The sequence below is a fragment of the Schistocerca cancellata genome, chromosome 10 (assembly GCF_023864275.1).
Source record: "Schistocerca cancellata isolate TAMUIC-IGC-003103 chromosome 10, iqSchCanc2.1, whole genome shotgun sequence".
Classification (NCBI taxonomy): Eukaryota; Metazoa; Arthropoda; class Insecta; order Orthoptera; family Acrididae; genus Schistocerca; species Schistocerca cancellata.
In genome coordinates this window covers 25,396,242-25,412,750 of record NC_064635.1, presented here as the reverse complement: position 1 = coordinate 25,412,750, position 16,509 = coordinate 25,396,242, and the positions used below count along the sequence as shown (strand labels likewise).

Genomic DNA, 16,509 nt, shown 5'->3' with positions numbered 1-16,509 from the left:
TGAGTTCACACAACAGCTTGATGTTTTATCTCACCCTGTACTGCATTATTAGGCTGTATAATAGGTGTTACAGACTATATGTACCATACGTAAGTAACCCGGTCGTGTCTAAATGTGACACTCACAACTAGGTGCAAGACATTTCTTGCATGTCAGACCACTGCATTGTATTAATAGATATAAACATTGCGGAGTCTACATTAGGTAATGGGTTGAAATGGTGTGCAATATTTCCTCATTGTATATTTGAGACACAGATACTAAATATATGCATAGCGTATGGCCCAATGCTACTAATTAAATGTAATGCCTTACATCTGTAAAGAAATTGAGCAAATTTACTCATCTGTTTGGGCTCTCATATTGCCCTGAATTAAGACAGCATATATATCCAGCAGAGATGATCATGTCGTAAAACCCAAAACATAGGCATCTTAAGTGTAAAATGAGAAATGTGTAGCTCTAAACAGGCAGCAGTACACTAAGGTTAGTGAATCAAGTGATATGGTCTCTGTCTTGCTCTGCTTCAACCATTTGTTAGCTTATCTAACCCAGTGGCACTTGCCCCCCCCCCCCCCCCTCTCTCTCTCTCTCTCTCTCTCTCTCTCTCTCTCTCTCTCTCTCTCTCTCTCTCTCTCTCTCTCTCTCCCCCCCCCCCTCCCCCCCCCCTTCTTCTTCTGTGTGCCCCCAGTAGCTGCGTGGTCAGCTCGACAGAATGTCAATCCTAAGGGCCCGGGTTCGATTCCCGACTGGGTCGGAGATTTTCTCCGCTCAGGGACTGGGTGTTGTGTTGCCGTAATCATCATCATTTCATCCCCATTGACGCACAAGTCACCGAAGTGGCGTCAAATCAAAAGACTTGCACCCGGCACATGGTCTGCGCGACGGGAGGCCCTAGTCACACGACATTTCATTTCTTCTACTTCTTCTTTTTTCTTCATTGAAAGTCTGAGTAGCATGTATTAGTTGTGAGACTCACTTTGAATTTGTGCTTGACATTGTGAAATAAGTGTAAAGCTAAACACAAGGTGATGTATGCATCCTGGTCACAAAACCACTCCAAACAAAGGCTTTTTGTGTTGTGATGCTAAATGGAAGCCTACGCATGGGATGCTAATTCTCTTGTAAGGCTATTGTTAGTCTCTGTTAAATGTCAGAGGATGAGACTGAATATTGAGGGAGTTCATTACTTATTCTTGGATTGCAGCTACAGATGTGAAGGGGTTACAGTGTGCTTGGTGCACAATACAGCAATTCTCCTTTGTGGTGATCAGACATGGTTGACCGGAAACCCTGCTCTCGCATTCCCGTGCAGTCCAGTACCAGGCCACTGTCACATCTGAAGGGTCCAAAAATCATAATTTGACGAGCCGGCCATTTGGAGGCTCACAATGAGTCCCCTTCCGCACTGTCAGGTGCTGATAATGCTGTCTCGCACAAGTGTGCAGCATCTCTGTGTTCTTTACAGTGGTCACTCAACATCTAACACTGTTCTCGTGCCATGTATACACTAGCAGCCATAGTAACAATACTGAGCATGAACATCACTTGCCACCAAGAAATTCAGTCCTACCGAGCGAGGTGGTGCAGTGGTTAGCACACTGGACTCTCATTCGGGAGGACGACGGTTCAATCCCGTCTCCGGCCATCCTGATTTAGGTTTTCCGTGATTTCCCTAAATCGCTTCAGGCAAATGCCGGGATGGTTCCTTTGAAAGGGCACGGCCGATTTCCTTCCCGATCCTTCCCTCACCCGAGCTTGCGCTCCGTCTCTAATGACCTCGTTGTCAACGGGACGTTAAACGCTAATCTCCTCCTCCTCCTCCAAATTCAGTCCTAGTCATTTATGAAATCCTTTCAAGTCTAATCTCATCATTTTTGGCCTGGATGCAAGGCATTGTTGCTGCCCACATTTTGGAGCCGTGTGCCAAAGATCTACATCTGCATCCATACTCCGCAAACCACGATGCAGTCCACAGCAGAAGGTACATCCCACTGTACCAGCACTTTCATATTCCATTCACATGTAGAGTGGGAAGAATAATTGCTTAAATGCCTCTGTGTGCACTGTAATTAATGTAATCTTGCCCTTGCTAGCCTTAAAGGAGTGATATGTTGAGGGTTGTAGTATATTCCTCGGAGTAGTAGGGCAGTGGGTAAGCAAGATAACATTCAAACGACCTTTGCTGTCACATTACAGCTGAGGCAATTGTGCATATCATATTCTGATACTGTCAGCATTAGTACTTCCTTATCTCCAAGGCCATACTGGGAACCACATGCCATGGTAAAGGAGGGAAGGGTATTGGACGAGAGGGCCCTCCCATCCCGGCCACCTGCTTTGTTGCATCAATTTGCATGTGCCACCCGCCAAGCTGAGCTGTCCCATTCTGCAGACAGTGGCATGCATGCTGTCAGTATGAAGCGCAGCACTGCTTTCATGAAGTTCACATACTTCGCTGACATCCACATCTCGTACTCCTCTGCCCGTCGACGTCAACGCCAGTGGCGGAATACCCAGCTGCATTCGAGCAATATGTTCAGCACTCAGGTATTTGTTACAACAGGAAATTAATTTAATGTACTTAAACAATCCACACACACACACACGGTGTTTGTGACAACAACGTATTGCTGCCCAAACGATCGAACAATGTCACACACTAGCGTAATGTCCATAAGCAATACAGTGTTCAAAAGTACCTGTAGTATTTATGAATCATCTGAGGCATCTACTCTGTAGTAAGAATGATACTTTGACAGGTAAGAAGAAATGACGCCAGCGCATATTCGAGTGGCACCAACTTCTGGAAACTAACAGGAAGTAAAATTCCGAAAAAATTAGTAAACAAGCTGTAAATTGTTACACCACAATTATGCTGCTGTATGTAATTGTATCAATATGTGCTCCATTCTGCGCCTCAGAACATGAGTATCCTATTATAACAACAACCAATTAATTTTATTTTGTCCATAAAAAATATACCTGAACGACCGGTAATGTCTCACATGGTGCAACGTCACATCAATGTTCATAAGATATTTAGTGACCAAGAGTCCCTGTAGTATTTATCGATTATTCGAGACATCCGTGCTGGAGAGAGAAGCGTCCCTGTAATATTTATCTTTCATTCGAGACATCTGTGCTGCTATGAGAAGCAAGGTAAGATCCTCTGACAGTATAAAACAGTGACGTCATGTAGGTAAGAAACGATCTCTGCTATACTACCAACAAACCAACCTTTTCTCTATTTGTGCTTGGCATAGTTGTATCGCATAACCATGAGATGACGTGAAATACCCTTCCACATAATATCAATATCCAACAGAACAGTTTCTGTGTGGTTTAAAACTGCCAGAGGGTCAACGAATTTTCTGTTAACACCACCATAGTTCACAGTCTAACGGTTTGTACTGCGAATGCAGCGCAACCCGTCCTGCACACAGTAGTGGCACGTTATACGAAACGCTTACGACCAATATTTTAGACGTTTCAGTCAGGCAAGAATCGCACACCTATACCACATCTGGCAGGTGACCTGTGTTGCAGCAGGCGTGTTCCTACACGAGCGCGATCTGATCTCCAAGTGGAACCACCAATATCCGATAGAATCTGCACATTACGGAAATTCTAAGTATGGGTGAGAGAAAGACTCAGATTCTGACGATTAATACACAGGAAATAATGATTGTGTGTGTGTGTGTGTGTGTGTGTGTGTGTGTGTGTGAGAGAGAGAGAGAGAGAGAGAGAGAGAGAGAGAGAGAGAGAGAGAGAGACGCTCCCACTTGGCGTCGAGAGGCTCTGAAATGTTAGTGGACTAACAGATGACCAGAGCGAGCTGTTATTTTCGGAATTGTAATTACCTTGAATTATATCGCCGCATCTCACGTAACCAATAATAATAATTAACAATTTTTTTCTGTAGGGTTTTACAGTTAGTGAAAAACTAACTTGTGTAAATTTATGCAAGAATGCGGGAGATATCAAGATTGTAAATATGGCATATCTTCATTTTGCTGTATACAATGCAGTGCTGTATTTTTGGTAGAATTATAACTTCTCGTTTGTTCCTTTTGTCTGACAGATTCTGATGAAGGCAGTGATCGAGGCAGTTATAACGACTAGTGATAATGATTGCAGACACATACCACGATATTTTAAGTAATTCATAGAAAAAACAAAAGTAACATCGGGCGTGCCCTCAAGGACCCGTAACTGGGGCACTAATAATAGTTTAGCGGCAAATGAACGTATCAGTGGTGCCACATATTCTGGAAATTGGGGAATATAAGCGAATTTCAAACACTTCAGGGAAATTTGAAAAAGACGCTGGAAAAATCTCGCTTTTGTCTCATAGATGAGATGGTTTTTTTACTGAGTTTTCATGCATCGTCACTGCCCTGGTGCGGTTGAATATGTGCGCCGCTTCCCAACTCCCTCACTATTTCTCTCCTTCCTGCTTGCAGTGGTGGCAGCACTGCTTGCAGCCAGTGCTGCCACCGCTTCTTGCCGCTAACCTGGCAACCGCCGACGACGACAGGCAGGGAGGCATGAGGAATGGTTTGTTTGGATCTGATTGTCAGCCTGTAGACGCAGCAGCCGGAGATGGCCATCACGTGTGCATGAGTTGTGAGTGAGTGGTTGTGTCAATGTGTATGTGCTCTCGTTTCCTGACAGAAGTTATGGCCGAAAAATTAGTTTTGAGAGTGCGATTGTCTTTTCTGCGTGCTTGTCTGCAGCTCAGCAGTCATTATAGTGAGTTCCTGCCTATCATTATTATTGATTCTCAGAGTATTTGAACAAGTTATCTGTTTCATAGATCAATCGCCAAGGTCTCATTTCGTCAACATGTTGCCTGTGGCTCGTGAATAGCTGGCCACACGAGTGGATTTCCATGACGAGCCAAAACCGCAGACCGTTCCTGCGGTTGTCTGTAATGAATTGGGACTGCCGACCTGAAGACATTCGGTTCCCACTAACGCGCTGGTCCTGCCCGTCAGATCTACACTCCTGGAAATTGAAATAAGAACACCGTGAATTCATTGTCCCAGGAAGGGGAAACTTTATTGACACATTCCTGGGGTCAGATACATCACATGATCACACTGACAGAACCACAGGCACATAGACACAGGCAACAGAGCATGCACAATGTCGGCACTAGTACAGTGTATATCCACCTTTGGCAGCAATGCAGGCTGCTATTCTCCCATGGAGACGATCGTAGTGATGCTGGATGTAGTCCTGTGGAACGGCTTGCCATGCCATTTCCACCTGGTGCCTCAGTTGGACCAGCGTTCATGCTGGACGTGCAGACCGCATGAGACGACGCTTCATCCAGTCCCAAACATGCTCAATGGTGGACAGATCCGGAGATCTTGCTGGCCAGGGTAGTTGACTTACACCTTCTAGAGCACGTTGGGTGGCACGGGATACATGCGGACGTGCATTGTCCTGTTGGAACAGCAAGTTCCCTTGCCTGTCTAGGAATGGTAGAACGATGGGTTCGATGACGGTTTGGATGTACCGTGCACTATTCAGTGTCCCCTCGACGATCACCAGTGGTGTACGGCCAGTGTAGGAGATCGCTCCCCACACCATGATGCCGGGTGTTGGCCCTGTGTGCCTCGGTCGTATGCAGTCCTGATTGTGGCGCTCACCTGCACGGCGCCAAACACGCATACGACCATCATTGGCACCAAGGCAGAAGCGACTCGCATCGCTTAAGACGACACGTCTCCATTCGTCCCTCTATTCACGCCTGTCGAGACACCACTGGAAGCGGGCTGCACGATGTTGGGGCGTGAGCGGAAGAAGGCCTAACGGTGTGCGGGACCATAGCCCAGCTTCATGGAGACGGTTGCGAATGGTCCTCGCCGATACCCCAGGAGCAACAGTGTCCCTAATTTGCTGGGAAGTGGCGGTGCGGTGCGGTCCCCTACGGCACTGCGTAGGATCCTACAGTCTTGGCGTGCATCCGTGCGTCGCTGCGGTCCGGTCCCAGGTCGACGGGCACGTGCACCTTCCGCCGACCACTGGCGTCAACATCGATGTACTGTGGAGACCTCACGCCCCACGTGTTGAGCAATTCGGCGGTACGTCCACCCGGCCTCCCGCATGCCCACTATACGCCCTCGCTCAAAGTCCGTCAACTGAACATACGGTTCACGTCCACGCTGTCGCGGCATGCTACCAGTGTTAAAGACTGCGATGGAGCTCCGTATGCCACGGCAAACTGGCTGACACTGACGGCGGCGGTGCACAAATGCTGCGCAGCTAGCGCCATTCGACGGCCAACACTGCGGTTCCTGGTGTGTCCGCTGTGCCGTGCGTGTGATCATTGCTTGTACAGCCCTCTCGCAGTGTCCGGAGCAAGTATGGTGGGTCTGACACACCGGTGTCAATGTGTTCTTTTTTCCATTTCCAGGAGTGTAGATGCACCACAGTGGGTAATAACCGACAATAATGAACATAGTAGAGCCAACATTCTACAGGTGGTCACGTATAGTGTTGGTTTACACTATTCTTCTCTACCTTATCGCTTTTTTCAAAGGAACTACCTTCTTCTGAGCTTATTTATGAAAACAATGAAGTTACTTTAAATCTGTCTTGCCACTTCAAGGAAATGCATATTTTTGTCACCAAATGTGTTTCGTTAATAACATCAGTAGTCTTGATGAAACACACATACCATATGGCTTGTATTCTCCATCTAAAAACAGTTTATTACGAAAGATGTTGATGTTAGCACTTAAGATTTTTGCTCACATCAGGAAACGCTATCTGCTTGGAAGGTTTTTTTCCCGATATTTCCCCGTTTGCACTATTGTTTCTTGTACAGTTGCTACAAAGCCAGATTGTTAACTTACGTCTTAACTTACCCTTGAGATCTCAAAACTTGTCAGGCAAAGCGCTAAAACTTGTAGGGAAATCAGGGAAATATGGAATTTCGCTTGGGGAAACTTGTCGCAACCGTGCCTGTATACCTATCGAGAAAATAGACATTTCTGCTTGTGTCTGTGTATGTGCGGATGGATATGTGTGTGTGTGCGAGTGTATACCTGTCCTTTTTTCCCCCTAAGGTAAGTCTTTCCGCTCCCGGGATTGGAATGACTCCTTACCCTCTCCCTTAAAACCCACATCCTTTCATCTTTCCCTCTCCTTCCCTCTTTCCTGATGAGGCAACAGTTTGTTGCGAAAGCTTGAATTTCGTGGGTATGTTTGTGTTTGTTTGTGTGTCTATCGACCTGCCAGCACTTTCGTTCGGTAAGTCACATCACCTGTGTTTATATAATGTGAGCTTTCGGGCTGAGAACCTTGCCGCTCCCTTTTAACATGGCTGTAGTCACGACCGCTCACAACCACCTCGGAAAGACTACACTGGTGCAAATCTGCAACACACCAGATTACTTTAAACTAAAAGTTTTAGCAACTCACAGAAACACACAAACTCTGCACCCCGTATGAGGGATGGAAACGGTACAAAACACTCACATTAAAAATTATTTGCCACCGAAAGTGCAACTTGTTTTTTAAAGAACTCTTACGGTGGAAGGGTGGCAACTTTATATACTAAAATGACCGTTTAAATAAAATCCATGAAGTGCAGTTTTACATAAAATGTACAAACATGCTCTACATTATACATATACCACCTTGCAAGATGATAGGCAAGATAAAAATTCAGAAATTCGGCCTTTACACCTTACCCAATAAATTCGTTAACACTGAATCCGACAAACATGACAGAGGCAGCTATTAACGTATGGCAGACAGACACTAACTGCCTAACAAATGCAAACGAGAGAGAGAGATGAGCAAGCTGGGGACGAGAGACTGACCAAGAGAACAAATAGAATTTAACAAGTAAATGAAACAACACTTAACTTCTAATAAACTGCGATTTCTGGCGAAGACCTGGCGCAGCACCCCTGAAAACGCTCTCCCGAACCGTCCGCTGCCAGCCGCTTCAACAGACGCAGGGAGGCGCGCCGATCTCCCGTCTCACGGCGTCGCAGCTCGCCCCGGCCACACCGATGTCGTGGGTTGACTCCTGTTGCTCTCGTGTCGGCCGCGAAGCCACTATGCCTCGCTATACGGCGCGGCCCACTGGACTCACGTGGCGACCTCACATGCGCTGACGCTCCAGGCGGACAAGTCATCTTGTGTCCCAGTGCACGACCGACCAACCGATAGATCCAACAGCCAATGGCCATTGCCTGAGCAAACTCGAGCAGTCTGGCGGCCTAACACATACTAGCACTCCGGACGACAGACAGACACCGACTGCCCTACGCTGACCCGGCTGACCGACTGACCAGACTGCACCGACTCAGACTGGCCAGTTGCCGAATTCATAGCGCCCATTAAATGCATGTGAACAGGCTACCTTTCCCCTTTCACACCAGAGGGAGATACCAATGCTGCGATTGCCACAGCGGCGCCACTGCCAGAAACGGAAGGTGACTGCTTTACCCTACGAGCTGCGGCGCGCTCTTCAAAACAGCAAATTTTATTACGGTTCAATGTATCACATTGGAACAACCGAAATAAAATGTTCAAACGTACCTACATTCTGTATTTTAATTTAAAAAACTTATCTGTTACCAACTGTTCGTCTAAAATTGCGAGCCATATGTTTGTGACTATTCCAGTGCCATCTATCACAAAGCGAAAAAAGTGTTCCAATTAAAACATTCATATTTCTTTACGTACTACACGAATATGTAATAAAAATGGGGGTTCCTGTTTAAAAACCTCAGCTGATATCCGTTTGAACTATGGCAGCGCCATCTAGCGGGCCAACCATGGCGCCATTTGGTTTCCCCTTTCAAGCTAGACAAGTTTCGTTCTTTGTAGTTTTTTCATTTGACGCTTATTTCGTGAGATATTTGGCCCGGTCACAACCAATGGACCACCCTGTATACATAAACGATTTGCCAGATAGGATCAGCATCTCAGTCAGCTTCTACTTACAGGATGGATCGTCGTCGGACGATGCAAGAAAGAAAGAAGTACAGAAATTTCCTCCTGATGTGATGAAAACACGCTTTGTAAATATGGATGAAACTAAAATAAAGCCATCTCCGGCGGTACCTCGCTACGAGTACCGCCCTTCAATTGTGCCATTCCAGCACTAATCGAAGCGTTAGGGTTGCAGGTGCCAGCCATCCAGCCAGCCAGCCGAGCAGCAGCGGTCCAGCCAGCCAGCCAGCCAACAGTGGTCCCGGCCAGTGGCGGTCCAGCCAGCAGCAGCGGCAGCAGCAGCAGCAGCCCTGGCCCCATCCACGGCAGCAGCAGCTGCGGCGTTACTGCCAGCCAGCGCCAGCAGCGTGGGACTCTGGTCCTCGTCTTCCTCCGTCCCCGGTTTTTTCCTCTCATTTTCGTCCTGTACTGTTTTAGTTCTTCCGTGTCGTCATGTCAGCCCCCACCACCATTGCCACTACTACCACCACTGCCGCCACCACCACCATTACATGGTGTGCCCAGTGGCGCCCCCACTCTTTCCATCCCTCCTCTTCTAACTCTCCCTTCTCTCTCGCTCTTTGTCGCCCCCTCCCTACCTTCTTCCTCTCGCTCCTCTACCTCTGATCCTTTCCCCCCACTCCCCCAGCCTGTCACTGCAGCTCCATCTAGGGTGGTGGTGCGACGGGCCACTGCCCATACCTAGCTCTCCCCATCACCTTCGCCACCACCGCCACCACCATCGCCGTCGCCTTCACCATCACCATCACCATCACTGGCGCCGCCTACTGCGTCCACGCCGGGACCTGCCACTTCACGCCACCTTCCGTCCCTTATATCACCACCCTCCCTTCCGCTGCCCTTAAACGCACTAGTGGCACCCCCACCTCCTCTGCTCCCAAGAAGGCCCCGCCCCGTCCTCCTTCCAGGCCCCAGGATGCCACGGATGTCTCCCCGCCTGGCCCTGCTCCCTCGGCCTCCTCCTCCCTCTCCTCCTCGCCCCCCCCCTCTTTATACAAATACCTCCTCTCCCATCCCGATCCTTCCCTTCTCGAGGCCCAGAACCTCTCCCTCCTCCTCCGCCAACACTTCCCTGGTGCCCCCATCTCACTCCTCACTCCCAGATGGGATTCAGTTCTCATCTCCTCCCCCAGCCCCACCCTCCATACTGACATCCTCTCCTGCCTCCCCATCACCCGGTTTGGCCCCAACACCTCCGTCACCCCTGCTCCATCTTCTACCCGCTAATCCCAACACCCGCGTCGCCTGCTGACCCTCACTGCCGTGATCACTCGGCTTAGTCCGACGATCACGGAGGAGGAGGTGTTGGCGGAGCTCGAGGCACATCCCTCGCTGGAGGTGCGGTCGGTCCTTCGCATTTTTAACTCGACTGACCCCACCCACCTTATGCAGGTTTTCTCCGAGGACACCCCCTCCATTGACCATCTCCTGAAGGAGGATGCCCTCCTCTTGAACCAACGATATTAGGTCGACCCCTCCCGTTCCCCTCCTCAATCCCTTCACTGCCAGAGGTGTCTGCGCTACAACGCGCACCCAACAGCTGAGTGCCGCGAGGCCCCCACCTGCCCGCATTTTAGGCAAGCGCACTTCCTCCGGCAGTACCCTAACCTTCAGTCCCCTCCCTCCTGTAATACCTGCAATCTCCCCCATCCCACCTACTCCCAAAAATGTAAAGCTCGACCCCCTCCGACCACTCCTGAACACACCGTCCCTGTCCGCTCTCTGGACGCCCCCACCCCTCCTGGCAATTCCCTTTGTTCCCCCCCCCCCCCACCGCTGAGGACATCACGTTCCTCACCATTGTCCTGCAAAACTTCCACCCTTTCCAGCGCCCTCACACCCTCCAACAGGTCTCCCTCGCCGCCTGTTCCATCTTCCACCTAAAAATGTATGCCACCTACTCCCACAACCAGGCCCATTTCACCTTCTCCCGTCTTGACACCCTCGTCTAAATCCCTGTCATGGCGCAACAGCACAGTATCCTGTTCAACAACATCTGTTCCCTTCCCTCCAACAAGAACCTCTTCATGCACACCCTTGCAACCCACCACGTGGATGCCTTCCTCCTCAATGGAACCTTCCTCCAACCTCAGCACACCATCCACACTTCGCCCTATCTTCTCCACCACTCCGATAATCCCCACCCGATTGCACGTGGTGGAGTTGCCATTGGTCACCACCGCCAGATCCCGGTTCGGCTCCAACCTCTCCTTCCCGACCCCACCGAACACCTGATCCTTAGTCTGTTCTTCCCCGGCCTTACCGTCACCCGTGCCACCATCAATGTCCGCCCTAACGCCCCTATTCCTTTCGACTTCCTCTCCCACATTGATCGTACCTTCTTGCCGCCGACCTCAACATCCATAGTCGTTCCGCCACCCAGTTACGGCGGTGGCATTGGTTCCTCTCCACCCTCCAAGGCGACCTCGTCCCCATTCCCCAGCACACCCACTTCGAATCCAACTCCACTCCCGATGTCATCCTCTCCTCCCCCAACCTCCTTGACCGCATAGCAGTGGATGTCCTGGACCCCATTGGTAGCGACCATCTCCCTGTCCTCCTCACCGTTTCATACGGTCGTCGCCCCTGCCACGAACCTCGTAATGACCCTCCCCCAAAGTACGTCCATGATTATTCCCACGCCGACTGGAATGCCTACCGGGATACCCTCTCCACCCAGGTCGAAGGCCACCCCTTCACCTACCACCACCCTGACGATGTTACCCATGCCGCCTCCTTTCTCCAGCAGACCTTGTCTGAGGCAGTGGAGGCCCACGCCCCTACTGTCGCCATCCACCCCAACCGCCCTACCTTACCCCCACAGGCTGTCCTCCTCCTTCGTGAATCCCGCCGTCTCTACCATGCCTTCCTCCACACGCGTGACCTGGACACACTACGACGCCACTGGCAACTCCAGTGAAACATCCGAAACTTGCTTGCGGCTAAGAAACACCGTGACTGGCGACAGACATGCACCCATTTAAATTCTACCCTACCTATAAACTCGTCCAAGTTATGGTGAGCCTTCCTTCGCCTTACCGGAAATAAACCCTCCCCCTACTATCCTCATATCCATGATGATCACCCCTTCCCTGACACCCTTAGTAAGGCCAATCACTTTGCCTCCTACCTTTCCGATGTCTTTTCCATCCCCGACGATCCCCAGTTCGATTACTCCCTCTTCCCGGATGTCCGCGATCGCACTGACACCTCTGTCCCTCCCCTCGTTCCTGGTTTCCAGTACTTGGACAACATTGCACACACGGAAGTCAATGCCCCTATCACAAACAGGATCTCCTTGCTACACTCCACACAAAACGCAACACCGCTCCTGGTCACGATCGTGTCACCTACCGCCATCTTCGTGAAGCTCCTGTCTCTTTCCTCTCCACCCTGTCCAGGCTCTACAATGTAGTCCTGTCCACCGGCTACTACCCCGACCTGTGGACAATCTCCCGTATCCTGATGTTCCTTAAACCTGGTAAACCACCGTCCGCCGTCTCCTCCTACCGTCCCATCAGCCTTACCTCAGTCTTCAGCAAGGTCGTGGAATCTATCCTCACCCGCCGCATCCACCAGCATCTCCGCCAGTACCGCCTCCTTCCCGTTACCCAGTGTGGCTTTTGGCTGTCCTGCTCTTCCGATGACCTTCTCCTCCACTTCACTCATCTCCTTTCCGAACAGTTTAATTCCTGTCGCTCCACAATCTTCCTCTCCCTGGACCTCGAATGTGCCTATGACCGCTAATGGCATTCCGGTCTCCTCTTCAAGCTCCAAACCTTCGCCCTTCCCATTAACTAAGTCCATCTGATCGGCTCCTTTCTCTCCCACCGTCCTTCCTACGTCACCATCCATAACACGGATTCCTACACCTTTTATCCCTCCACTGATTTGCCCCAAGGCTCTGTCCTCTCCCCCCTTCTCTACCTTTTGTATATGGCGGACATGCCACCACCGTCAACCCCCCCATCCATCCACCTTCTCCAGTTTGCCGATGACACCGCCTTCCTTGCCCTTGCCCCCCCCCCCCCCTTCAGCGTTCCCAACACCTTCTCCAATCCCATCTTGACTGGTTCACCACTTGGTGCAACCAGTGGTTGTTCAAGGTCAATCCCTCCAAAACCCAGGCGATCATTGTAGACAAAACCACCCCTTCCTTCCGCCTCCTTGATTTCTATCTCACCATCTATGGCCGTCCTATTGCCCTCACCCCTACCCTTAAGTACCTTGGCGTCACCCTCGACCATCGCCTCTCCTGGACCCCCCCATCTCCGGACAATTCAAGCCAAGACATGCTCCCGACTCCATCTCCTCAATCTCCTTTCCGGCCATACGTGGGGTCTGGACCCCTCCACCATCCTCCACACCTATAAATCCCTCATCCGCCCTATCCTCTGCTACACCCATCCTGCCTGTATCTCCGCCCACCCCCCTACCTTTTACAAATCCCTTCAGATCCTTGAACGGCATGCTCTCTGCCTCGCCTATCGCATCCGTCTCCCCTTCCCCCAAGCGGGTCCTGTACGATCTTATTCCGTTCTCCCACCTCCTCCTTTTCCTTGAAAGGATACGGAACCTCTACACCTCCTGAAAACTCGATCCTCCTCACCCGTTTGTCTCCCCCATCCTCTCCCACCCCCGCCCGCTGCCGTGCCTGTATTCCCATTTCCTATCTGCTCTCCATCTCTCCACCCTCCTTACCCTCTCCCAAGGTGGCTTCCGCCATCTCCCCCTCCCTGATGATGCCCTCCTCCCTCCATCTACCCCTCCTACCAACTTTGATCCTCCCTCCCTCTTCCTGTGTTTGTTCCTTTGGGCACCCTCCCTCCCTTCTCTCCCCCTTCTCTCCATTTCTCCCCACTCCTCCCCCAGGCTTCCCCTCCCCTGTCCCTCTACTCCTCCTCCCATCTCCTCAGCCATCGGCATCTTTGTTCTACCCTCTCCCCCCTCTCACCCTTCTTCCATTCTTGGCAGGTCCCCAGACTCGCACACGCTACGTGGACATTCGCGCACCAGAGATCATCGCCGTTAGTGTCTCGTGTGTGCCATCATGTTTAGTGTTCAGTGTTCACCATCACACTCCATCATTCACCTGTGCCATCGACATCTTCAGTGTTTGTGCGTCGTGTCAACAGTTTGTAGTGTGGATTATCGTCGAGTGTGAGCGGCTCCGTGTTTGTATTTATGTGTCTACCGTTTTATTACCCACCGTTATGTAACTTATGTGTATTCTTTCTGTTGTTTTCTCATTGTCTATTCTATGGCTGAAGAGCAGCGTAGAATGCTGCTGACAGCCTGCCTGTTGTACACGTTTTAAAATAACAATAAAGAAAAAATAAATAAAATAAAATAAAATAAAGCCCACAACGAAGAGAGAGAACACGATAGTATCCGATAGAGAACTATCACTTAAGTGAAAGTCTCAACAGTACATCACTGCCCAGTAAAGTTTGATTAAGCACGCACCTATTATCCGCTGATAAAATTTCGTGATTTGCCAAGGGTCCGGTGCTCTTATGTTTCACGTTACACAGTAATAACTTAATTATTATTTACAGGGAGTAACGCAGCAACCCTCAGATGTGACACATGCACTTCTTTCACACTGTGTTCAGTCTGTTCTGTTTACTCCGCAAGACAACCTACGATGTGTAGCGGAGGGTACTTTGTGAACCGCTGTCATTTCCCACTTTTCCTTTCCTATCGTGAATGATTCGCCGGAAGAACAATTGTTGCTAAGCTTCCGTTTGAACCCGAATCTCTCCCATTTTCGCTTTATGGTCTTTTCGGGAGCAGTGTGTAGGACGAAGCAGTAGACTGGCTAACTCTTCTAGGAATGTACACTCTCGCAAATTTTACAATAAGTGACATCACGATGCGGAAAACGTCTATTGCGGCATCATTATCACAAGATCGACATAGAAGCCATTATTTCATCTCAGTAGACAAAATTGCAGAACGACCTTATGAGAAATTTATACGAAAAACTTTAATACGTAGTAGCCTAAGCCTGCTCGAGACACAGTGACTCCTTTACGTATGAGAGAGCCATAAACTGTCTGACATCTCTGCCGATAGAAATCGTAGCAGCTTTTTTGATTTTAGTAATCTAGTTATGCAACATTGTGTACCACTCCCTCCACCCCCCCCCCCCATTTAACCGCACTATAGTCACCTTCTATTACTCACGCAAGTTTTAAACGCCACAAAGCTGAATAGAGGCATTTTTTTCCTAGTCCTGTCCTGCAAAACCCACATACATAATTATGCGTAGCCGGTGATTGTGAGCTGCCTAATCCTGACTTGTTAGGACTGGTCGAGACTGTGAAACATGAAAATACGTACATGAGAAACACAGCACCGTCGGAATAATATTGCTCGTGGATAGCAGTCCTAAATTTGACATGTTTCACCTGTTTTATTATAGTGCTCCTGAGTCGTAAATGAGGAGTCAGCATCGTGTATAAAAGCTATGTATATACAAGAAATATTTAATAATAATACTGTTTTGCGGGATGGTTTACCAGTGCACAAGTATAGAAATCATACACTCCTGGAAATGGAAAAAAGAACACATTGACACCGGTGTGTCAGACCCACCATACTTGCTCCGGACACTGCGAGAGGGCTGTACAAGCAATGATCACGCACGGCACAGCGGACACACCAGGAACTGCGGTGGAAATGGAAATGAGCGTTTGGCGTCATTGGCCGGGAGGCCCCTCGCGGGGCAGGTCCGGCCGCCTTGGCGCAGGTCTTATTACATTCGGCGCCACATTGGGCGACCTGCACGCCGGATGGGGATGAAATGATGATGAACACAACACAACACCCAGTCCCTGAGCGGAGAAAATCTCCGACCCAGCCGGGAATCGAACCCGTGCCCGGAGGACGGCAATCCGTCACGCTGACCACTCAGCTACTGGGGCGGACAGGAACTGCGGTGTTGGCCGTCGAATGGCGCTAGCTGCGCAGCATTTGTGCACCGCCGCCGTCAGTGTCAGCCAGTTTGCCGTGGCATACGGAGCTCCATTGCAGTCTTTAACACTGGTAGCATGCCGCGACAGCGTGGACATGAACCGTATGTGCAGTTGACGGACTTTGAGCGAGGGCGTATAGTGGGCATGCGGGAGGCCGGGTGGACGTACCACCGAATTGCTCAACACGTGGGGCGTGAGGTCTCCACAGTACATCGATGTTGTCGCCAGTGGTCGGCGGAAGGTGCACGTGCCCGCCGACCTGGGACCAGACCGCAGCGACGCACGGATGCACGCCAAGACCGTAGGATCCTACACAGTGCCGTAGGGGACCGCACCGCCACTTCCCAGCAAATTAGGGACACTGTTGCTCCTGGGGTATCGGCGAGGACCATTCGCAACCGTCTCCATGAAGCTGGGCTACGGTCCCGCACACCGTTAGGCCGTCATCCGCTCACGCCCCAACATCGTGCAGCCCGCCTCCAGTGGTGTCGCGACAAGCGTGAATGGAGGGACGAATGGAGACGTGTCATCTTCAGCGATGAGA

The 16,509-nt window shown here is 50.2% G+C and overlaps 1 non-coding gene across 1 annotated transcript; it reads left to right on the top strand.

Annotated features, from left to right (window-relative positions):
- The first annotated feature begins 1,575 nt into the window (after window positions 1–1,575).
- Window positions 1,576–1,648, top strand: Trnae-cuc (transfer RNA glutamic acid (anticodon CUC)). Its single transcript has one exon. It is a non-coding gene; the product is annotated as a tRNA-Glu (tRNA).
- Window positions 1,649–16,509: the final 14,861 nt, after the last annotated feature.